Genomic DNA, 23,782 nt, shown 5'->3' on the forward strand with positions numbered 1-23,782 from the left:
GATCCTGCTGCTGTTTTCTGCTCTGCTCGTAGGTGTCGCCGACTGCGCTGGTCCTGCTGCTGTTTTCTGCTCTGCTCGTCGGCGACTGCGCTGGTCCTGCTGCTGTTTTCTGCACTGCTCATTGGCGTCGGCGACTGCGTTGATCCTGCTGCTGTTTTCTGCTCTGCTCGTTGGCGTCAGCGACTGCGCTGGTCCTGCTGCTTTTTTCTGCACTGCTCATCGGCGTCGGCGACTGCGCTGATCCTGCTGCTGTTTTCTGCTCTGCTCGTCGGCGACTGCGCTGGTCCTGCTGCTGTTTTCTGCACTGCTCATCGGCGTCTGCGACTGCGTTGATCCTTCTGCTGTTTTCTGCTCTGCTCGTTGGCGTCTGCGACTGCGCATCTCCTGCTACTTTTTTCTGCTCTGCTCGTCGGCGTCAGCGACTGGGCTGAGCCTGCTGCTGTTTTCTGCTCTGCTCGTCGGTGTCTGCGACTGTGCATCTCCTGCTGCTGTTTTTTGCTCTGCTCGTCGGTGTCGGCGACTGAGCTGATCCTGCTGCTTTTTTCTGCTCTGCTCATCGGCGTCAGCGACTGGGCTGATCCTGCTGCTGTTTTCTGCTCTGCTCTTCTGCGTCAGCAAATGCGCTGATCCTGCTGCTGTTTCCTGCTTTGCTCGTCGCGGTCGGCGACTGCGCTGGTCCTGCTGTTGTTTTCTGCTCTGATCGCCGGCGTCGGCGACTGCGTTGGTCCTGCTGCTGTTTTCTTCTCTGCTCGTCGGCGTCTGCTCTGCTCGTCGGCGTCTGCGATTGCGCTTGTCCTGCTGCTGTCTTCTGCTCTGCTCGTCGGCGACTGCGCTGGTCCTGCTGGTGTTTTCTGCACTGCTCATCGGCGTTGGCGACTGCGCTGGTCCTGCTGTTGTTTTCGCCTCTGCTCGTCGGCATCTGCTCTGCTCATCGTCGTCTGCGACTGCGCTGGTCCTGCTGCTGTTTTCTGCTCTGCTCGTCGGTGACTGCGCTGGTCCTGCTGCTGTTTTCTGCACTGCTCATCGGCGTCGGCGACTGCGCTGATCCTGCTGCTGTTTTCTGCTCTGCTCGTAGGCGTAGGCGTCGGCGACTGCGCTGGTCCTGCTGCTGTTTTCTGCACTGCTCATCGGCGTCGGCGACTGCGCTGATCCTGCTGCTGTTTTCTGCTCTGCTCGTAGGCGTCGCCAACTGCGCTCGTCCTCCTGCTGTTTTCTGCTCTGCTCGTCGACGAATGCGTTGATCCTGCTGCTGTTTTCTGCTCTGCTCATCGGCATTGGCGACTGTGCTGGTCCTGCTGTTGTTTTCGCCTCTGCTCGTCGGCGTCTGCTCTGCTCATCGGCATCTGCGACTGCGCTGGTCCTGCTACTGTTTTCTGCTCTGCTCATCGGCGTCTGCGACTGCGCTGGTCCTGCTGCTGTTTTCTGCTCTGCTCGTTGGCGTCTGCGACTGCAAATCTCCTGCTGCTTTTTTTTGCTCTACTCGTCGGTGTCAGCGACTGCGCTGATCCTGCTGTTGTTTTCTGCTCTGCTTGTCGGCGTCTGAGACTGCGCATCTCCTGCTGCTGTTTTCTGCTCTGATCGTCGGTGTTGGCGACTGCTGGTCCTGCTGCTGTTTTCTGCACTGCTCATTGGCGTCGGCGACTGGCTGATCCTGCTGCTATTTTCTGCTCTGCTCGTAGGCCTCGCCGACTGCGCTGGTCCTGCTGCTGTTTTCTGCACTGCTCATCGGCGTCGGCGACTGCGCTGATCCTGCTGCTGTTTTCTGCTCTGCTCGTAGGCGTCGCCGACTGCGCTGGTCCTGCTGCTGTTTTCTGCTCTGCTCGTTGGCGTCTGCTACTGCACATCTCCTGCTGCTTTTTTCTTCTCTTCTCGTCGGTGTCTGCTCTGCTCGTCGGCGTCTGCGACTGCGCTGGTCCTGCTGTTGTTTTCGCCTCTGCTCGTCGGCATCTGTGACTGCGCTGGTCCTGCTGCTGTTTTCTGCTCTGCTCGTAGGCGTCGGCAACTGCGCTGGTCCTGCTGCTGTTTTCTGCTCATCGGCGACTGTGCTGATCCTGCTGGTGTTTTCTGCACTGCTCATCGGCGTCGGCGACTGCGCTGGTCCTGCTGTTGTTTTCGCCTCTGCTCGTCGGCGTCTGCGACTGCGCTGGTCCTGCTGCTGTTTTCTGCTCTGCTCGTCGGCAACTGCGCTGGTCCTGCTGTTTTCTGCACTGCTCATCGGCGTCGGCGACTGTGATGATCCTGCTGCTGTTTTCTGCTCTGCTCGTAGGCGACGGCGACTGCGCTGGTCCTGCTGCTGTTTTCTGCACTGCTCATCGGCGTCTGCGACTGCGCTGGTCCTGCTGCTGTTTTCTGCTCTGCTCATCGGCGTCGGCTACTGCGCTGATCCTGCAATTGTTTTCTGCTCTGCTTGTCTGCGTCAGCGAATGCGCTGATCCTGCTGCTGTTTTCTGCTCTGCTCGTCGGCGACTGCGCTGGTCCTGCTGCTGTTTTCTGCACTGCTCATCGGCGTCGGCGACTGCGTTGATCCTGCTGCTGTTTTCTGCTCTGCTCATTGGCGTCTGGGACTGCGCATCTCCTGCTGCTTTTTTCTGCTCTGCTCGTCGGCGTCAGCAACTGCACTGACCCTGCTGCTGTTTTCTGCTCTGATCGTCTGCGACTGCGCATCTCCTGCTGCTGTTTGTTGCTCTGCTCTTCGGCGTCTGCTCTGCTCGTCGCCGTCTGCGCTGGTCCTGCTGCTGTTTTCTGCTCTGCTCGTCGGCGACTGCTCTGGTCCTGCAGTTGTTTTCGCCAATGCTCGTCAGCGTCTGCTCTGCTGATTGGCGTCTGCGACTGCGCTGGTCATGCTGCTGTTTTCTGCTCTGCTCATTAGCGTCTGCGACTGCTTATCTCCTGCTGCTGTTTTTTGCTCTGCTCATCGGCGTCAGAGACTGCGCTGATCCTGCTGCTGTTTTCTGCTCTGCTCGTCGGCGTCTGCGACTGTGCTGGTCCTGCTGCTGTTTTCTGCTCTGCTCGTCGGCGACTGCGCTGATCCTGCTGCTGTTTTCTGCTCTGCTCGTAGGCGTCGGTGACTGCGCTGGTCCTGCTGCTGTTTTCTGCACTGCTCATCGGCGTCGGCGACTGCGCTGATCCTGCTGCTGTTTTCTGCTTTGCTCGTAGGCGTCGCCGACTGCACTGGTCCTGCTGCTGTTTTCTGCTCTGCTCGTCGGCGACTGCGCTGGTCCTGCAGGTGTTTTCTGCACTGCTCATTGGCGTCGGCGACTGCGCTGGTCCTGCTGGTGTTTTCTGCACTGCTCATTGGCGTCTGCGACTGCGCTGGTCCTGCTGCTGTTTTCTTCTCTGCTCGTCGGCGTCAGCGAATGCACTGATCCTGCTGCTGTTTCCTGCTCCGCTCGTCGCCGTCGGCGACTGCGCTGGTCCTGCTGCTGTTTTCTTCTCTGCTCGTCGGCGTCTGCTCTGCTCGTCGGCGTCTGCGACTTCGCTGGACCTGCTGCTGTTTTCTGCACTGCTCATTGGCGTCGGCGACTGCGCTGATCCTGCTGCTGTTTTCTGCTCTGCTCATCGGCGACTGCGCTGGTCCTGCTGCTGTTTTCTGCTCTGCTCATCGGCATCGGCTACTGCGCTGATCCTGCTGCTGTTTTCTGCACTGCTCATTGGCGTCAGCGACTGCGCTGGTCCTGCTGATGTTTTCTGCACTGCTCATTGGCGTCAGCGACTGCGCTGGTCCTGCTGATGTTTTCTGCACTGCTCATTGGCGTCTGCGACTGCGCTGGTCCTGCTGCTGTTTTCTGCTCTGCTCGTAGGCATCGGCGACTGCGCTGGTCCTGCTGCTGTTTTCTGCTCTGCTCATCGGCGTCGGCGACTGCGCTGATGCTGCTGCTGTTTTTTGCTCTGCTCGTCGGCGACTGTGCTGGACCTGCTGCTGTTTTCTGCACTGCTCATCGGCGTCGGCGACTGCGTTGATCCTGCTGCTGTTTTCTGCTCTGCTCGTTGGCGTCTGCGACTGCGCATCTCCTGCCGATTTTTTCTGCTCTGCTCGTCGGCGTCAGCGACTGCGCTGATCCTGCTGCTGTTTTCTGCTCTGATCGTCGGCGTCTGCGACTGCGCATCTCCTGCTGCTGTTTTCTGCTCTGCTCGTTGGCGTCTGCGACTGCGCATCTCCTGCCGATTTTTTCTGCTCTGCTCGTCGGCGTCAGCGACTGCGCTGATCCTGCTGCTGTTTTCTGCTCTGCTCGTCGGCGTCTGCGACTGCGCATCTCCTGCTGCTGTTTTTTGCTCTGCTCGTCGGCGTCGGCGACTGCGCTGACCCTGCTGCTGTTTTCTGCTCTGATCGTCTGCGACTGCGCATCTCCTGCTGCTGTTTTTTGCTCTGCTCGTCTGCGTCAGCGACTGCGCTGATCCTGCTGCTGTTTTCTGCTCTGCTCGTCGGCGTCTGCGACTGCGAATCTCCTGCTGCTGTTTTTTGCTGTGCTCCTCGGCGACTGCGCTGGTCCTGCTGCTGTTTTCTGCTCTGCTTGTCTGCGTCAGCGAATGCGCTGATCCTGCTGCTGTTTCCTGCTCCGCTCGTCGCCGTCGGCGACTGCGCTGGTCCTGCTGTTGTTTTCTGCTGTGATCGTCGGCGTCGGCGACTGCGCTGGTCCTGCTGCTGTTTTCTTCTCTGCTCGTCGGCGTCTGCTCTGCTCGTCGGCGTCTGCGACTGCGCTGGACCTGCTGCTGTTTTCTGCTCTGCTCATCGGCGACTGCGCTGGTCCTGCTGGTGTTTTCTGCACTGCTCATTGGCGTCAGCGACTGCGCTGGTCCTGCTGGTGTTTTTTGCACTGCTCATTGGCGTCTGCGACTGCGCTGGTCCTGCTGCTGTTTTCTGCTCTGCTCGTAGGCGTCGGCGACTGCACTGGTCCTGCTGCTGTTTTCTGCTCTGCTCATCGCGTCGGCGACTGCGCTGATGCTGCTGCTGTTTTCTGCTATGCTCGTCGGCGACTGCGCTGGACCTTCTGCTGTTTTCTGCACTGCTTATCGGCGTCGGCGACTGCGTTGATCCTGCTGCTGTTTTCTGCTCTGCTCGTTGGCGTCTGCGACTGCGCATCTCCTGCCGATTTTTTCTGCTCTGCTCGTCGGCGTCAGCGACTGCGCTGATCCTGCTGCTGTTTTCTGCTCTGCTCGTCGGCGTCTGCGACTGCGCATCTCCTGCTGCTGTTCTTTGCTCTGCTCGTCGGCGACTGCGCTGATCCTGCTGCTGTTTTCTGCTCTGCTCATTGGCGTCAGCGACTGGGCTGATCCTGCTGCTGTTTGCTGCTCTGCTCGTCTGCGTCAGCGAATGTGCTGATCCTGCGTCTGTTTTCTGCACTGCTCATCGGCGTCGGCGACTGCGTTGATCCTGCTGCTGTTTTCTGCTCTGCTCGTTGGCGTCTGCAACTGCGCATCTCCTGCCGATTTTTTCTGCTCTGCTCGTCGGCTTCAGCGACTGGGCTGGTCCTGCTGTTGTTTTCTGCTCTGAACGCCGACGTCGGCGACTGCGCTGGTCCTGCTGCTGTTTTCTTCTCTGCTCGTCTGCGTCTGCTCTGCTCGTCGGCGTCTGCGCTGGTCCTGCTGCTGTTTTCTGCTCTGCTCGTCGGCGACTGCTCTGGTCCTGCAGTTGTTTTCGCCTATGCTCGTCAGCGTCTGCTCTGCTCGTCGGCGTCTGCGACTGCGCTGGTCATGCTGCTGTTTTCTGCTCTGCTCATTGGCGTCTGCGACTGCGCATCTCCTGCTGCTGTTTTTTGCTCTGCTCATCGCCGTCAGCGACTGCGCTGATCCTGCTGCTGTTTTCTGCTCTGCTCGTCGGCGTCTGCGACTGCGCTGGTCCTGCTGCTGTTTTCTGCTCTGCTCGTCGGCGACTGCGCTGATCCTGCTGTTTTCTGCACTGCTCCTCGGCGTCGGCGACTGTGATGATCCTGCTGCTGTTTTCTGCTCTGCTCGTAGGCGTCGGCGACTGCGCTGGTCCTGCTGCTGTTTTCTGCACTGCTCATCGGCGTCTGCGACTGCGCTGGTCCTGCTGCTGTTTTCTGCTCTGCTCATCGGCGTCGGATACTGAGCTGATCCTGCAGCTGTTTTCTGCTCTGCTTGTCTGCGTCAGCGAATGCGCTGATCCTGCTGCTCTTTTCTGCTCTGCTCGTCGGCGACTGCGCTGGTCCTGCTGCTGTTTTCTGCACTGCTCATCGGCGTCGGCGACTGCGTTGATCCTGCTGCTGTTTTCTGCTCTGCTCATTGGCGTCTGCGACTGCGCATCTCCTGCTGCTTTTTTCTGCTCTGCTCGTCGGCGTCAGCAACTGCGCTGACCCTGCTGCTGTTTTCTGCTCTGATTGTCTGCGACTGCGCATCTCCTGCTGCTGTTTTTTGCTCTGCTCGTCGGCGTCAGCGACTGCGCTGATCCTGCTGCTGTTTTCTGCTCTGCTCGTCGGCGTCTGCGACTGCGCATCTCCTGCTGCTGTTTTTTGCTCTGCTCGTCGGCGACTGCGCTGGTCCTGCTGCTTTTTTCTGCTCTGCTCATCGGCGTCGGCTACTGCGCTGATCCTGCTGCTGTTTTCTGCTCTGCTTGTCTGCGTCAGCGAATGCGCTGATCCTGCTGCTGTTTCCTGCTCCGCTCGTCGCCGTCGGCGACTGCGCTGGTCCTGCTGTTGTTTTCTGCTGTGATCGTCGGCGTCGGCGACTGCGCTGGTCCTGCTGCTGTTTTCTGCTCTGCTCGTTGGCGTCTGCAACTGCGCATCTCCTGCCGATTTTTTCTGCTCTGCTCGTCGGCTTCAGCGACTGGGCTGGTCCTGCTATTGTTTTCTGCTCTGAACGCCGACGTCGGCGACTGCGCTGGTCCTGCTGCTGTTTTCTTCTCTGCTCGTCTGCGTCTGCTCTGCTCGTCGGCGTCTGCGCTGGTCCTGCTGCTGTTTTCTGCTCTGCTCGTCGGCGACTGCTCTGGTCCTGCAGTTGTTTTCGCCTATGCTCGTCAGCGTCTGCTCTGCTCGTCGGCGTCTGCGACTGCGCTGGTCATGCTGCTGTTTTCTGCTCTGCTCATTGGCGTCTGCGACTGCGCATCTCCTGCTGCTGTTTTTTGCTCTGCTCATCGGCGTCAGCGACTGCGCTGATCCTGCTGCTGTTTTCTGCTCTGCTCGTCGGCGTCTGCGACTGCGCTGGTCCTGCTGCTGTTTTCTGCTCTTCTCGTCGGCGACTGCGCTGATCCTGCTGTTTTCTGCACTGCTCCTCGGCGTCGGCGACTGTGATGATCCTGCTGCTGTTTTCTGCTCTGCTCGTAGGCGTCGGCGACTGCGCTGGTCCTGCTGCTGTTTTCTGCACTGCTCATCGGCGTCTGCGACTGCGCTGGTCCTGCTGCTGTTTTCTGCTCTGCTCATCGGCGTCGGATACTGAGCTGATCCTGCAGCTGTTTTCTGCTCTGCTTGTCTGCGTCAGCGAATGCGCTGATCCTGCTGCTCTTTTCTGCTCTGCTCGTCGGCGACTGCGCTGGTCCTGCTGCTGTTTTCTGCACTGCTCATCGGCGTCGGCGACTGCGTTGATCCTGCTGCTGTTTTCTGCTCTGCTCATTGGCGTCTGCGACTGCGCATCTCCTGCTGCTTTTTTCTGCTCTGCTCGTCGGCGTCAGCAACTGCGCTGACCCTGCTGCTGTTTTCTGCTCTGATTGTCTGCGACTGCGCATCTCCTGCTGCTGTTTTTTGCTCTGCTCGTCTGCGTCAGCGACTGCGCTGATCCTGCTGCTGTTTTCTGCTCTGCTCGTCGGCGTCTGCGACTGCGCATCTCCTGCTGCTGTTTTTTGCTCTGCTCGTCGGCGACTGCGCTGGTCCTGCTGCTTTTTTCTGCTCTGCTCATCGGCGTCGGCTACTGCGCTGATCCTGCTGCTGTTTTCTGCTCTGCTTGTCTGCGTCAGCGAATGCGCTGATCCTGCTGCTGTTTCCTGCTCCGCTCGTCGCCGTCGGCGACTGCGCTGGTCCTGCTGTTGTTTTCTTCTGTGATCGTCGGCGTCGGCGACTGCGCTGGTCCTGCTGCTGTTTTCTTCTCTGCTCGTCGGCGTCTGCTCTGCTCGTCGGCGTCTGCGACTGCGCTGGACCTGCTGCTGTTTTCTGCTCTGCTCATCGGCGACTGCGCTGGTCCTGCTGGTGTTTTCTGCACTGCTCATTGGCGTCAGCGACTGCGCTGGTCCTGCTGGTGTTTTCTGCACTGCTCATTGGCGTCTGCGACTGCGCTGATCCTGCTGCTGTTTTCTGCTCTGCTCGTAGGCGTCGGCGACTGCGCTGGTCCTGCTGCTGTTTTCTGCTCTGCTCATCGGCATCGGCGACTGCACTGATGCTGCTGCTGTTTTCTGCTCTGCTCGTCGTCGACTGCGCTGGACCTTCTGCTGTTTTCTGCACTGCTCATCGGCGTTGGCGACTGCGTTGATCCTGATGCTGTTTTCTGCTCTGCTCGTTGGCGTCTGCGACTGCGCATCTCCTGCCGATTTTTTCTGCTCTGCTCGTCGGCGTCAGCGACTGCGCTGATCCTGCTGCTGTTTTCTGCCCTGCTCGTCGGCGTCTGCGACTGCGGATCTCCTGCTGCTGTTTTTTGCTCTGCTCGTCGGCGTCGGCGACTGCGCTGATCCTGCTGCTGTTTTCTGCTCTGCTCATTGGCGTCCGCGACTGGGCTGATCCTGCTGCTGTTTGCTGCTCTGCTCGTCTGCGTCAGCGAATGTGCTGATCCTGCTGCTGTTTTCTGCACTGCTCATCGGCGTCGGCAACTGCGTTGATCCTGCTGCTGTTTTCTGCTCTGCTCGTTGGCGTCTGCGACTGCGCATCTCCTGCCGATTTTTTCTGCTCTGCTCGTCGGCGTCAGCGACTGGGCTGGCCCTGCTGTTGTTTTCTGCTCTGAACGCCGACGTCGGCGACTGCGCTGGTCCTGCTGCTATTTTCTTATCTGCTCGTCGGCGTCTGCTCTGCTCGTCGGCGTCTGCGCTTGTCCTGCTGCTGTTTCCTGCTCTGCTCGTCGGCGACTGCTCTGGTGCTGCAGTTGTTTTCGCCTATGCTCGTCAGCGTCTGCTCTGCTCATTGGCGTCTGCGACTGCGCTGGTCATGCTGCTGTTTTCTGCTCTGCTCATTGGCGTCTGCGACTGCTTATCTCCTGCTGCTTTTTTCTGCTCTGCTCGTCGGCGTCAGCGACTGCGCTGACCCTGCTGCTGTTTTCTGCTCTGATCGTCTGCGACTGCGCATCTCCTGCTGCTGTTTTTTGCTCTGCTCATCGGCGTCGGCGACTGCGCTGATCCTGCTGCTGTTTTCTGCTCTGCTCGTCGGCGTCTGCGACTGCGCTGGTCCTGCTGCTGTTTTCTGCTCTTCTCGTCGGCGTCGGCGACTGCGCTGGTCCTGCTGCTGTTTTCTGCCCTGCTCGTCGGCGTCTGCGACTGCGGATCTCCTGCTGCTGTTTTTTGCTCTGCTCGTCGGCGTCGGCGACTGCGCTGATCCTGCTGCTGTTTTCTGCTCTGCTCATTGGCGTCCGCGACTGGGCTGATCCTGCTGCTGTTTGCTGCTCTGCTCGTCTGCGTCAGCGAATGTGCTGATCCTGCTGCTGTTTTCTGCACTGCTCATCGGCGTCGGCAACTGCGTTGATCCTGCTGCTGTTTTCTGCTCTGCTCGTTGGCGTCTGCGACTGCGCATCTCCTGCCGATTTTTTCTGCTCTGCTCGTCGGCGTCAGCGACTGGGCTGGCCCTGCTGTTGTTTTCTGCTCTGAACGCCGACGTCGGCGACTGCGCTGGTCCTGCTGCTATTTTCTTATCTGCTCGTCGGCGTCTGCTCTGGTCGTCGGCGTCTGCGCTTGTCCTGCTGCTGTTTCCTGCTCTGCTCGTCGGCGACTGCTCTGGTGCTGCAGTTGTTTTCGCCTATGCTCGTCAGCGTCTTCTCTGCTCATTGGCGTCTGCGACTGCGCTGGTCATGCTGCTGTTTTCTGTTCTGCTCATTGGCGTCTGCGACTGCTTATCTCCTGCTGCTTTTTTCTGCTCTGCTCGTCGGCGTCAGCGACTGCGCTGACCCTGCTGCTGTTTTCTGCTCTGATTGTCTGCGACTGCGCATCTCCTGCTGCTGTTTTTTGCTCTGCTCATCGGCGTCGGCGACTGCGCTGATCCTGCTGCTGTTTTCTGCTCTGCTCGTCGGCGTCTGCGACTGCGCTGGTCCTGCTGCTGTTTTCTGCTCTGCTCGTCGGCGACTGCGCTGATTCTGCTGCTGTTTTCTGCTCTGCTCGTAGGCGTCTGCGACTGCGCTGGTCCTGCTGTTGTTTTCTGCAATGCTCGTCGACGTCGGCGACTGTGCTGATCCTGCTGCTGTTTTCTGCTCTGCTCGAAGTCGTCGGCGACTGCGCTGGTCCTGCTGCTGTTTTCTGCACTGCTCATCGGCGTCGGCGACTGCGCTGATCCTGCTGCTGTTTTCTGCTTTGCTCGTAGGCGTCGCCGACTGCGCTGGTCCTGCTGCTGCTTTCTGCTCTGCTCGTCGGCGACTGCGCTGGTCCTGCTGGTGTTTTCTGCACTGCTCATTGGCGTCGGCGACTGCGCTGGTCCTGCTGGTGTTTTCTGCACTGCTCATTGGCGTCTGCGACTGCGCTGGTCCTGCTGCTGTTTTCTTCTCTGCTCGTCGGCATCAGCGAATGCGCTGATCCTGCTGCTGTTTCCTGCTCCGCTCGTCGCCGTCGGCGACTGCGCTGGTCCTGCTGTTGTTTTCTGCTGTGATCGTCGGCGTCGGCGACTGCGCTGGTCCTGCTGCTGTTTTCTTCTCTGCTCGTCGGCGTCTGCTCTGCTCGTCGGTGTCTGCGACTGCGCTGGACCTGCTGCTGTTTTCTGCTCTGCTCATCGGCGACTGCGCTGGTCCTGCTGGTGTTTTCTTCACTGCTCATTGGCGTCAGCGACTGCGCTGGTCCTGCTGGTGTTTTCTGCACTGCTCATTGGCGTCTGCGACTGCGCTGGTCCTGCTGCTGTTTTCTGCTCTGCTCGTAGGCGTCGGCGACTGCGCTGGTCCTGCTGCTGTTTTCTGCTCTGCTCAACGGCGTCGGCAACTGCGCTGATGCTGCTGCTGTTTTCTGCTCTGCTCGTCGGCGACTGCGCTGGACCTGCTGCTGTTTTCTGCACTGCTCATCGGCGTCGGCGACTGCGTTGATCCTGCTGCTGTTTTCTGCTCTGCTCGTTGGCGTCTGCGACTGCGCATCTCCTGCCGATTTTTTCTGCTCTGCTCGTCGGCGTCAGCGACTGCGCTGATCCTGCTGCTGTTTTCTGCTCTGCTCATCGGCGTCTGCGACTGCGCATCTCGTGCTGCTGTTTTTTGCTCTGCTTGTCGGCGTCGGCGACTGCGCTGATCCTGCTGCTGTCTTCTGCTCTGCTCATTGGCGTCAGCGACTGGGCTGATCCTGATGCTGTTTGCTGCTCTGCTCGTCTGCGTCAGCGAATGCGCTGATCCTGCTGCTGTTTTCTGCACTGCTCATCGGCGTTGGCGACTGCGTTGATCCTGCTGCTGTTTTCTGCTCTGCTCGTTGGCGTCTGCGACTGTGCATCTCCTGCCGATTTTTTCTGCTCTGCTCGTTGGCGTCAGCGACTGGGCTGGTCCTGCTGTTGTTTTCTGCTCTGAACGCCGACGTCAGCGACTGCGCTGGTCCTGCTGCTATTTTCTTCTCTGCTCGTCGGCGTCTGCTCTGCTCGTCGGCGTCTGCGCTGGTCCTGCTGCTGTTTTCTGCTCTGCTCGTCGACGACTGCTCTGGTCCTGCAGTTGTTTTAGCCTATGCTCGTCAGCGTCTGCTCTGCTCATCGGCGTCTGCGACTGCGCTGGTCATGCTGCTGTTTTCTGCTCGACACATTGGCGTCTGCGACTGCTTATCTCCTTCTTCTTTTTTCTGCTCTGCTCGTCGGCATCAGCGACTGCGCTGACCCTGCTGCTGTTTTCTGCTCTGATCGTCTGCGACTGCGCATCTCCTGCTGCTGTTTTTTGCTCTGCTCATCGGCGTCAGCCACTGCGCTGATCCTGCTGCTGTTTTCTGCTCTGCCCGTCGGCGACTGCGCTGATCCTGCTGCTGTTTTCTGCTCTGCTCGTAGGCGTCAGCGACTGCGCTGGTCCTGCTGCTGTTTTCTGCACTGCTCATCGGCGTCGGCGACTGCGCTGATCCTGCTGCTGTTTTCTGCTTTGCTCGTAGGCGTCGCCGACTGCGCTGGTCCTGCTGCTGTTTTCTGCTCTGCTCGTCGGTGACTGCGCTGGTCCTGCTGGTGTTTTCTGCACTGCTCATTGGCGTCGGTGACTGCGCTGGTCATGCTGGTGTTTTCTGCACTGCTCATTGGCGTCTGCGACTGCGCTGGTCCTGCTGCTGTTTTCTTCTCTGCTCGTCGGCGTCTGCTCTGCTCGTCGGCGTCTGCGCTGGTCCTGATGCTGTTTTCTGCTCTGCTCGTCAGCGACTGCTCTGGTCCTGCAGTTGTTTTCGCCTATGCTCGTCAGCGTCTGCTCTGCTCATCGGCGTCTGCGACTGCGCTGGTCATGCTGCTGTTTTCTGCTCTGCTCATTGGCGTCTGCGACTGCTTATCTCCTGCTGCTTTTTTCTGCTCTGCTCGTCGGCGTCAGCGATTGCGCTGACCCTGCTGCTGTTTTCTGCTCTGATCGTCTGCGACTGCGCATCTCCTGCTGCTGTTTTCTGCTTTGCTCGTAGGCGTCGCCGACTGCGCTGGTCCTGCTGCTGTTTTCTGCTCTGCTCGTCGGCGACTGCGCTGGTCCTGCTGGTGTTTTCTGCACTGCTCATTGGCGTCGGCGACTGCGCTGGTCCTGCAGGTGTTTTCTGCACTGCTCATTGGCGTCTGCGACTGCGCTGGTCCTGCTGCTGTTTTCTTCTCTGCTCGTCGGCGTCAGCGAATGCGCTGATCCTGCTGCTGTTTCCTGCTCCGCTCGTCGCCGTCGGCGACTGCGCTGGTCCTGCTGTTGTTTTCTGCTGTGATCGTCGGCGTCGGCGACTGCGCTGGTCCTGCTGCTGTTTTCTTCTCTGCTCGTCGGCGTCTGCTCTGCTCGTCGGTGTCTGCGACTGCGCTGGACCTGCTGCTGTTTTCTGCTCTGCTCATCGGCGACTGCGCTGGTCCTGCTGGTGTTTTCTTCACTGCTCATTGGCGTCAGCGACTGCGCTGGTCCTGCTGGTGTTTTCTGCACTGCTCATTGGCGTCTGCGACCGCGCTGGTCCTGCTGCTGTTTTCTGCTCTGCTCGTAGGCGTCGGCGACTGCGCTGGTCCTGCTGCTGTTTTCTGCTCTGCTCAACGGCGTCGGCGACTGCGCTGATGCTGCTGCTGTTTTCTGCTCTGCTCGTCGGCGACTGCGCTGGACCTGCTGCTGTTTTCTGCACTGCTCATCGGCGTCGGCGACTGCGTTGATCCTGCTGCTGTTTTCTGCTCTGCTCGTTGGCGTCTGCGACTGCGCATCTCCTGCCGATTTTTTCTGCTCTGCTCGTCGGCGTCAGCGACTGCGCTGATCCTGCTGCTGTTTTCTGCTCTGCTCATCGACGTCTGCGACTGCGCATCTCCTGCTGCTGTTTTTTGCTCTGCTTGTCGGCGTCGGCGACTGCGCTGATCCTGCTGCTGTCTTCTGCTCTGCTCATTGGCGTCAGCGACTGGGCTGATCCTGCTGCTGTTTGCTGCTCTGCTCGTCTTCGTCAGCGAATGCTCTGATCCTGCTGCTGTTTTCTGCACTGCTCATCGGCGTCGGCGACTGCGTTGATCCTGCTGCTGTTTTCTGCTCTGCTCGTTGGCGTCTGCGACTGCGCATCTCCTGCCGATTTTTTCTGCTCTGCTCGTCGGCGTCAGCGACTGGGCTGGTCCTGCTGTTGTTTTCTGCTCTGAACGCCGACGTCGGCGACTGCGCTGGTCCTGCTGCTATTTTCTTCTCTGCTCGTCGGCGTCTGCTCTGCTCGTCGGCGTCTGCGCTGGTCCTGCTGCTGTTTTCTGCTCTGCTCGTCGACGACTGCTCTGGTCCTGCAGTTGTTTTAGCCTATGCTCGTCAGCGTCTGCTCTGCTCATCGGCGTCTGCGACTGCGCTGGTCATGCTGCTGTTTTCTGCTCGACACATTGGCGTCTGCGACTGCTTATCTCCTGCTGCTTTTTTCTGCTCTGCTCGTCGGCATCAGCGACTGCGCTGACCCTGCTGCTGTTTTCTGCTCTGATCGTCTGCGACTGCGCATCTCCTGCTGCTGTTTTTTGCTCTGCTCATCGGCGTCAGCCACTGCGCTGATCCTGCTGCTGTTTTCTGCTCTTCCCGTCGGCGACTGCGCTGATCCTGCTGCTGTTTGCTGCTCTGCTCGTAGGCGTCAGCGACTGCGCTGGTCCTGCTGCTGTTTTCTGCACTGCTCATCGGCGTCGGCGACTGCGCTGATCCTGCTGCTGTTTTCTGCTTTGCTCGTAGGCGTCGCCGACTGCGCTGGTCCTGCTGCTGTTTTCTGCTCTGCTCGTCGGCGACTGCGCTGGTCCTGCTGGTGTTTTCTGCACTGCTCATTGGCGTCGGCGACTGCGCTGGTCATGCTGGTGTTTTCTGCACTGCTCATTGGCGTCTGCGACTGCGCTGGTCCTGCTGCTGTTTTCTTCTCTGCTCGTCGGCGTCTGCTCTGCTCGTCGGCGTCTGCGCTGGTCCTGATGCTGTTTTCTGCTCTGCTCGTCAGCGACTGCTCTGGTCCTGCAGTTTTTTTCGCCTATGCTCGTCAGCATCTGCTCTGCTCATCGGCGTCTGCGACTGCGCTGGTCATGCTGCTGTTTTCTGCTCTGCTCATTGGCGTCTGCGACTGCTTATCTCCTGCTGCTTTTTTCTGCTCTGCTCGTCGGCGTCAGCGACTGCGCTGACCCTGCTGCTGTTTTCTGCTCTGATCGTCTGCGACTGCGCATCTCCTGCTGCTGTTTTTTGCTCTGCTCGTCGGCGTCAGCGACTGCGCTGATCCTGCTGCTGTTTTCTGCTCTGCTCGTCGGCGTCTGCGACTGCGCTGGTCCTGCTGCTGTTTTCTGCTCTGCTCGTCGGCGACTGCGCTGGTCCTGCTGCTTTTTTCTGCACTGCTCATCGGCGTCGGCGACTGCGCTGATCCTGCTGCTGTTTTCTGCTTTGCTCGTAGGCGTCGCCGACTGCGCTGGTCCTTCTGCTGTTTTCTGCTCTGCTCGTCGGTGACTGCGCTGGTCCTGCTGCTGTTTTCTGCACTGCTCATCGGCGTCGGCGACTGCATTGATCCTGCTGCTGTTTTCTGCTCTGCTCGTAGGCGTCAGCGACTGCACTGGTCCTGCTGCTGTTTTCTGCACTGCTCATCGGCGTCGGCGACTGCGCTGATCCTGCTGCTGTTTTCTGCTTTGCTCGTATGCGTCGCCGACTGCGCTGGTCCTGCTGCTGTTTTCTGCTCTGCTCATCGGCGACTGCGCTGGTCCTGCTGGTGTTTTCTGCACTGCTCAATGGCGTTGGCGACTGCGCTGGTCCTGCTGTTGTTTTCTGCTCTGCTCGTCGGCGATTGCGCTGGACCTGCTGCTGTTTCCTGCTGTGCTCGTCGCCGTCGGCGACTGCGCTGGTCCTGCTGCTGTTTTCTGCTCTGCTTGTCTGCGTCAGCGAATGCGATGATCCTGCTGCTGTTTCCTGCTCTGCTCGTCGCAGTCGGCGACTGCCTAGGTCCTGCTGTTGATTTCTGCTCTGATCGTCGGCGACTGCGCTGGCCATGCTGCTGTTTTCTTCTCTGCTTGTCGGCGTTTGCTCTTCTCGTCGGCGTCTGCGACTCCGCTGGTCCTGCTGGTGTTTTCTGCTCTGCTCATCGGCGACTTCGCTGGTCCTGCTGGTGTTTTCTGCACTGCTCATCGGCGTCGGCGACTGCGCTGGTCCTGCTGTTGTTTTCGCCTCTGCTCGTTGGCGTCTGCGACTGCGCTGGTCCTGCTGCTGTTTTCTGCTCTTCTCGTCGGCGTCTGAGACTGCGCATCTCCTGCCGCTGTTTTTTGCACTGTGCCTCGGCGACTGCGCTTATCCTGCTGCTGTTTTCTGCTCTGCTCGTCAGCGTCGGCGACGGCGCTGGTCCTGCTGCTGTTTTCTGCTCTGCTCGTCGGCGACGGCGCTGATCCTGCTGCTGTTTCCTGCTCTGCTCGTTGCCGTCGGCGACTGCGCTGGTCCTGCTGTTGTTTTCTGCTCTGATTGTCGGCGTCGGCGACTGCGCTGGTCCTGCTGCTGTTTTCTGCTCTGCTCGTCGGCGAATGCGCTGGTCCTGCTGCTTTTTTCTGCACTGCTCATCGGAGTCGTCGACTGCGCTGGTCCTGCTGCTGTTTTCTGCTCTGCTCGTCGGTGACTGCGCTGGTCCTGCTAGTGTTTTCTGCACTGCTCATCGGCGTCGGCGACTGCGCTTATCCTGCGGCTGTTTTCTGCTCTGCTCGTCGCCGTCGGCGCCTGCGCTGTTCCTGCTGTTGTTTTCTTCTCTGCTCGTCAGCGTCTGCTCTGCTCGTCGGCGTCTGCGACTGCGCTGGTCCTGCTGCTGTTTTCTGCTCTGCTCATCGGTGACTGCGCTGGTCCTGCTAGTGTCTTCTGCACTACTCGTCGGCATCGGCGACTGCGCTGATCCTGCGGCTGTTTTCTGCACTGCTCGTCGGCGACTGTGCAGGTCCTGCTGCTGTTTCCTGCTCTGCTCGTAGGCGTCGGCGACTGCGCTGGTCCTGCTGCTGTTTTCTGCACTGCTCATCGGCGTCGGCGACTGCGCTGATCCTGGTGCTGTTTTCTACTCTGCTCGTCGGCGACTGCGCTGGACCTGCTGTTGTTTTCTGCTCTGATCGTCGGCGACTGCGCTGGTCATGCTGCTGTTTTCTTCTCTGCTTGTCGGCGTCTGCTCTGCTCGTCGGCGTCTGCGCTGGTCCTGCTGCTGTTTTCTGCTCTGCTCATCGGCGGTTGCGCTGGTCCTGCTGGTGTTTTCTGCACTGCTCATCGGCGTCGGCGACTGCGCTGGTCCTGCTGTTGTTTTCGCCTCTGCTCGTCTGCGTCTGCTCTGCTCGTCGGCATCTGCAACTGCGCTGGTCCTGCTGTTGTTTTCGCCTCTGCTCGTCTTGTCTGCTCTGCTCGTCGGCGTCTGCGACTGCGCTGGTCCTGCTGCTGTTTTCTGCTCTGCTCGTCGGCGACTGCGCTGGTCCTGCTGCTGTTTTCTGCACTGCTCATCGGCGTCAGCGACTGTGCTGATCCTGCTGCTGTTTTCTGCTCTGCTCGTAGGCGTCAGCGACTGCGCTGGTCCTGCTGCTGTTTTCTGCACTGCTCATCGGCGTCTGCGACTGTGCTGGTCCTGCTGCTGTTTTCTGCTCTGCTCGTCGGCGACTGCGCTGGTCCTGCTGCTGTTTTCTGCACTGCTCATCGGCGTCAGCGACAGCGTTGATCCTGCTGCTGTTTTCTGCTCTGCTCATTGGCGTCTGCGACTGCGCATCTCCTGCTGCTTTTTTCTGCTCTGCTCGTCGGCTTCAGCGACTGCGCTGATCCTGCTGCTGTTTTCTGCTCTGCTCGTCGGCGTCTGCGACTGCGCATCTCCTGCTGCTGTTTTTTGCTCTGCTCGTCGGCGACTGCACTGGTCCTGCTGCTGTTTCCTGCTCTGCTCGTCGCCGTCGGCGACTGCACTGGTCCTGCTGTTGTTTTCTGCTCTGATCGTCGGCGACTGTGCTGGTCATGCTGCTGTTTTCTTCTCTGCTTGTCGGCGTTTGCTCTGCTCGTCGGTCTGCGACTGCGCTGATCCTGCTGCTTTTTTCTGCACTGCTCATCGGCGTTGGCGACTGTGCTGATCCTGCTGCTGTTTACTGCTCTGCTCGTAGGCGTCGGCGACTGCGCTGGTCCTGCTGCTGTTTTCTGCACTGCTCATCGGCGTCGGCGACTGCGCTGATCCTGCTGCTGTTTTCTAATCTGCTCGTCGGCGATTGCGCTGGACCTGCTGCTGTTTCCTGCTCTGCTTGTCTGCGTCAGCGAATGCGCTGATCCTGGTGCTGTTTTCTGCTCTGCTCGTCGGCGACTGCGCTGGACCTGCTGTTGTTTTCTGCTCTGATCGTCGGCGACTGCGCTGGTCATGCTGCTGTTTTCTTCTCTGCTTGTCGGCGTCTGCTCTGCTCGTCGGCGTCTGCGCTGGTCCTGCTGCTGTTTTCTGCTCTGCTCATCGGCGGTTGCGCTGGTCCTGCTGGTGTTTTCTGCACTGCTCATCGGCGTCGGCGACTGCGCTGGTCCTGCTGTTGTTTTCGCCTCTGCTCGTCTGCGTCTGCTCTGCTCGTCGGCATCTGCAACTGCGCTGGTCCTGCTGTTGTTTTCGCCTCTGCTCGTCTTGTCTGCTCTGCTCGTCGGCGTCTGCGACTGCGCTGGTCCTGCTGCTGTTTTCTGCTCTGCTCGTCGGCGACTGCGCTGGTCCTGCTGCTGTTTTCTGCACTGCTCATCGGCGTCAGCGACTGTGCTGATCCTGCTGCTGTTTTCTGCTCTGCTCGTAGGCGTCAGCGACTGCGCTGGTCCTGCTGCTGTTTTCTGCACTGCTCATCGGCGTCTGCGACTGTGCTGGTCCTGCTGCTGTTTTCTGCTCTGCTCGTCGGCGACTGCGCTGGTCCTGCTGCTGTTTTCTGCACTGCTCATCGGCGTCAGCGACAGCGTTGATCCTGCTGCTGTTTTCTCCTCTGCTCGTCGGCGTCTGCGACTGCGCATCTCCTGCTGCTGTTTTTTGCTCTGCTCGTCGGCGACTGCACTGGTCCTGCTGCTGTTTTCTGCTCTGCTTGTCTGCGTCGGCGACTGCGCTGATCCTGCTGCTGTTTCCTGCTCTGCTCGTCGCCGTCGGCGACTGCACTGGTCCTGCTGTTGTTTTCTGCTCTGATCGTCGGCGACTGTGCTGGTCATGCTGCTGTTTTCTTCTCTGCTTGTCGGCGTTTGCTCTGCTCGTCGGTCTGCGACTGCGCTGATCCTGCTGCTTTTTTCTGCACTGCTCATCGGCGTTGGCGACTGTGCTGATCCTGCTGCTGTTTACTGCTCTGCTCGTAGGCGTCGGCGACTGCGCTGGTCCTGCTGCTGTTTTCTGCACTGCTCATCGGCGTCGGCGACTGCGCTGATCCTGCTGCTGTTTTCTAATTTGCTCGTCGGCGATTGCGCTGGACCTGCTGCTGTTTCCTGCTCTGCTTGTCTGCGTCAGCGAATGCGATGATCCTGCTGCTGTTTCCTGCTCTGCTCGTCGCCGTCGGCGACTGCGCTGGTCCTGCTGTTGTTTTCTGCTCTGATCATCGGCGACTGCGCTGGTCATGCTGCTGTTTTCTTCTCTGCTTGTCGGCGTCTGCTCTGCTCGTTGGCGTCTGCGACTGCGCTGGTCCTGCTGCTGTTTTCTGCTCTGCTCATCGGCGACTGCGCTGGTCCTGCTGGTGTTTTCTGCACTGCTCATCAGCGTCGGCGACTGCGCTGGTCCTGCTGTTGTTTTCGCCTCTGCTCGTTGGCGTCTGCCACTGCGCTGGTCCTGCTGCTGTTTTCTGCTCTTCTCGTCGGCGTCTGAGACTGCGCTTATCCTGCTGCTGTTTTCTGCTCTGCTCGTCAGCGTCGGCGACTGCGCTGGTCCTGCTGTTGTTTTCTGCTCTGATTGTCGGCGTCTGCGACTGCGCTGGTTCTGCTGCTGTTTTCTGCTCTGCTTGTCGGCGTCGGGTAACGCGCTGTTCCTGCTGCTATTTTCTGCTCTGCTCATTGGCGTCTGCAACTGCGCTGGTCATGCTGCTGTTTTCTGCTCTGCTCATTGGCGTCTGTGACTGCTTATCTCCTGCTGCTTTTTTCTGCTCTGCTCGTTGGCGTCAGCGACTGCGCTGACCCTGCTGCTGTTTTCTGCTCTGATCGTCTGTGACTGCGCATCTCCTGCTGTTGTTTTTTGCTCTGCTCATCGGCGTCAGCGACTGCGCTGATCCTGCTGCTGTTTTCTGCTCTGCTCGTCGGCGTCAACAACTGCGCTGGTCCTGCTGCTGTTTTCTGCTCTGCTCGTCGGCGACTGCGCTGGTCCTGCTGCTGTTTTCTGCACTGCTCATCGGCGTCAGCGACTGCGCTGATCCTGCTGCTGTTTTCTGCTTTGCTCGTAGGCGTCGCCGACTGCGCTGGTCCTGCTGCTGTTTTCTGCTCTGCTCGTCGGCGACTGCGCTGGTCCTGCTGGTGTTTTCTGCACTGCTCATTGGCGTCGGCGACTGCGCTGCTGGTGTTTTCTGCACTGCTCATTGGCGTCTGTGACTGCGCTGGTCCTGCTGCTGTTTTCTTCTCTGCTCGTCGGCGTCAGCGAATGCGCTGATCCTGCTGCTGTTTCCTGCTCCGCTCGTCGCCGTCGGCGACTGCGCTGGTCCTGCTGCTGTTTTCTGCTCTGCTCGTCGCCGTCGGCGACTGCGCTGGTCCTGCTGTTGTTTTCTGCTGTGATCGTCGGCGTCGGCGACTGCGCTGGTCCTGCTGCTGTTTTCTTCTCTGCTCGTCGGCATCTGCTCTGCTCGTCGGTGTCTGTGACTGCGCTGGACCTGCTGCTGTTTTCTGCTCTGCTCATCGGCGACTGCGCTGGTCCTGCTGGTGTTTTCTGCACTGCTCATTGGCGTCAGCGACTGCGCTGGTCCTGCTGCTGTTTTCTGCTCTGCTCGTAGGCGTCGGCGACTGCGCTGGTCCTGCTGCTGTTTTCTGCTCTGCTCATCGGCGTCGGCGACTGCGCTGAAGCTGCTGCTGTTTTCTGCTCTGCTCGTCGGCGACTGCGCTGGACCTGCTGCTGTTTTCTGCACTGCTCATCGGCGTCGGCGACTGCGTTGATCCTGCCGCTGTTTTCTGCTCTGCTCGTTGGCGTCTGCGACTGCGCATCTCCTGCCGATTTTTTCTGCTCTGCTCGTCGGCGTCAGCGACTGGGCTGGTCCTGCTGTTGTTTTCTGCTCTGAACGCCGACGTCGGCGACTGCGCTGGTCCTGCTGCTGTTTTCTTCTCTGCTCGTCGGCGTCTGCTCTGCTCGTCGGCGTCTGCGCTGGTCCTGCTGCTGTTTTCTGCTCTGCTCGTCGGCGACTGCTCTGGTCCTGCAGTTGTTTTCGCCTATGCTCGTCAGCGTCTGCTCTGCTCATCGGCGTCTGCGACTGCGCTGGTCATGCTGCTTTTTTCTGCTCTGCTCATTGGCGTCTGCGACTGCGCTGACCCTGCTGCTGTTTTCTGCTCTGATCGTCTGCGACTGCGCATCTCCTGCTGCTGTTTTTTGCTCTGCTCATCGGCATCAGCGACTGCGCTGATCCTGCTGCTGTTTTCTGCTCTGCCCGTCGGCGTCTGCGACTGCGCTGGTCCTGCTGCTGTTTTCTGCTCTGCTCGTCGGCGACTGCGCTGATCCTGCTGCTGTTTTCTGCTCTGCTCGTATGCGTCAGCGACTGCGCTGGTCCTGCTGCTGTTTTCTGCACTGCTAATGGGCGTCGGCAACTGCGCTGATCCTGCTGCTGTTTTCTGCTTTGCTCGTAGGCGTCGCCGACTGCGCTGGTCCTGCTGCTGTTTTCTGCTCTGCTCCTCGGCGACTGCGCTGGTCCTGCTGGTGTTTTCTGCACTGCTCATTGGCGTCGGCGACTGCGCTGGTCATGCTGCTGTTTTCTGCACTGCTAATTGGCGTCTGCGACTGCTCTGGTCCTGCTGCTGTTTTCTTCTCTGCTCGTCGGCGTCTGCTCTGCTCGTCGGCGTCTGCGCTGGTCCTGATGCTGTTTTCTGCTCTGCTCGTCAGCGACTGCTCTGGTCCTGCAGTTGTTTTCGCCTATGCTCGTCAGCGTCTGCTCTGCTCATCGGCGTCTGCGACTGCGCTGGTCATGCTGCTGTTTTCTGGTCTGCTCATGGGCGTCTGCGACTGCTTATCTCCTGCTGCTTTTTTCTGCTCTGCTCGTCGGCGACTGCGCTGACCCTGCTGCTGTTTTCTGCTCTGATCGTCTGCGACTGCGCATCTCCTGCTGCTGTTTTTTGCTCTGCTCGTCGGCGTCAGCGACTGCGCTGATCCTGCTGCTGTTTTCTGCTCTGCTCGTCGGCGTCTGCGACTGCGCTGGTCCTGCTGCTGTTTTCTGCTCTGCTCGTCGGCGACTGCGCTGGTCCTGCTGCTTTTTTCTGCACTGCTCATCGGCGTCGGCGACTGCGCTGATCCTGCTGCTGTTTTCTGCTTTGCTCGTAGGCGTCGCCGACTGCGCTGGTCCTGCTGCTGTTTTCTGCTCTGCTCGTCGGCGACTGCGCTGGTCCTGCTGCTGTTTTCTGCACTGCTCATCGGCGTCGGCGACTGCATTGATCCTGCTGCTTTTTTCTGCTCTGCTCGTAGGCGTCAGCGACTGCGCTGGTCCTGCTGCTGTTTTCTGCACTGCTCATCGGCGTCGGCGACTGCGCTGATCCTGCTGCTGTTTTCTCCTTTGCTCGTAGGCGTCGCCGACTGCGCTGGTCCTGCTGCTGTTTTCTGCTCTGCTCATCGGCGACTGCGCTGGTCCTGCTGCTGTTTTCTGCTCTGCTCGTCGCCGTCGGCGCCTGCGCTGGTCCTGCTGTTGTTTTCTTCTCTGCTCCTCAGCGTCTGCTCTGCTCGTCGGCGTCTGCGACTGCGCTGGTCCTGCTGCTGTTTTCTGCTCTGCTCGTCGGTGAATGCGCTGGTCCTGCTAGTGTTTTCTGCACTGCTCATCGGCGTCGGCGACTGCGGTTATCCTGCGGATGTTTTCTGCACTGCTCGTCGGCGACTGCGCAGGTCCTGCTGCTGTTTCCTGCTCTGCTCCTAGGCATCGGCGACTGCGCTGGTCCTGCTGCTGTTTTCTGCACTGCTCATCGGCGTCGGCGACTGCGCTGGTCCTGCTGTTGTTTTTGCCTCTGCTCGGCGGCGTCGGCGCCTGCACTGGTCCTGCTGTTGTTTTCTTCTCTGCTCGTCAGCGTCTGCTCTGCTCGTCGGCGTCTGCGACTGCGCTGGTCCTGCTGCTTTTTTCTGCTCTGCTCATCGGTGACTGCGCTGGTCCTGCTAGTGTCTTCTGCACTGCTCATCGGCGTCGGCGACTGCGCTGATCCTGTGGCTGTTTTCTGCACTGCTCGTCGGCGACTGCGCAGGTCCTGCTGCTGTTTCCTGCTCTGCTCGTAGGCGTCGGCGACTGCGCTGGTCCTGCTGCTGTTTTCTGCACTGCTCATCGGCGTCGGCGACTGCGCTGATCCTGCTGCTGTTTTCTGCTCTGCTCGTCGGCGACTGCGCTGGACCTGCTGTTGTTTTCTGCTCTGATCATTGGCGACCGCGCTGGTCATGCTGCTGTTTTCTGCTCTGCTCATCGGCGGTTGCGCTGGTCCTGCTGGTGTTTTCTGCACTGCTCATCGGCCTCGGCGACTGCGCTGGTCCTGCTGTTGTTTTCGCCTCTGCTCGTCTGCGTCTGCTCTGCTCGTCGGCATCTGCAACTGTGCAGGTCCTGCTGTTGTTTTCGCCTCTGCTCGTCTTGTCTGCTCTGCTCGTCGGCGTCTGCGACTGCGCTGGTCCTGCTGCTGTTTTCTGCTCTGCTCGTCGGCGACTGCGCTGGTCCTGCTGCTGTTTTCTGCACTGCTCATCGGCGTCAGCGACTGTGCTGATCCTGCTGCTGTTTTCTGCACTGCTCATCGGCGTCTGCGACTGTGCTGGTCCTGCTGCTGTTTTCTGCTCTGCTCGTCGGTGACTGCGCTGGTTCTGCTGCTGTTTTCTGCACTGCTCATCGGCGTCAGCGACTGCGTTGATCCTGCTGCTGTTTTCTGCTCTGCTCATTGGTGTCTGCGACTGCGCATCTCCTGCTGCTTTTTTCTGCTCTGCTCGTCGGCGTCAGCGACTGCGCTGACCCTGCTGCTGTTTTCTACT

The sequence above is a fragment of the Nothobranchius furzeri genome, chromosome 8 (assembly GCF_043380555.1).
Source record: "Nothobranchius furzeri strain GRZ-AD chromosome 8, NfurGRZ-RIMD1, whole genome shotgun sequence".
Classification (NCBI taxonomy): Eukaryota; Metazoa; Chordata; class Actinopteri; order Cyprinodontiformes; family Nothobranchiidae; genus Nothobranchius; species Nothobranchius furzeri.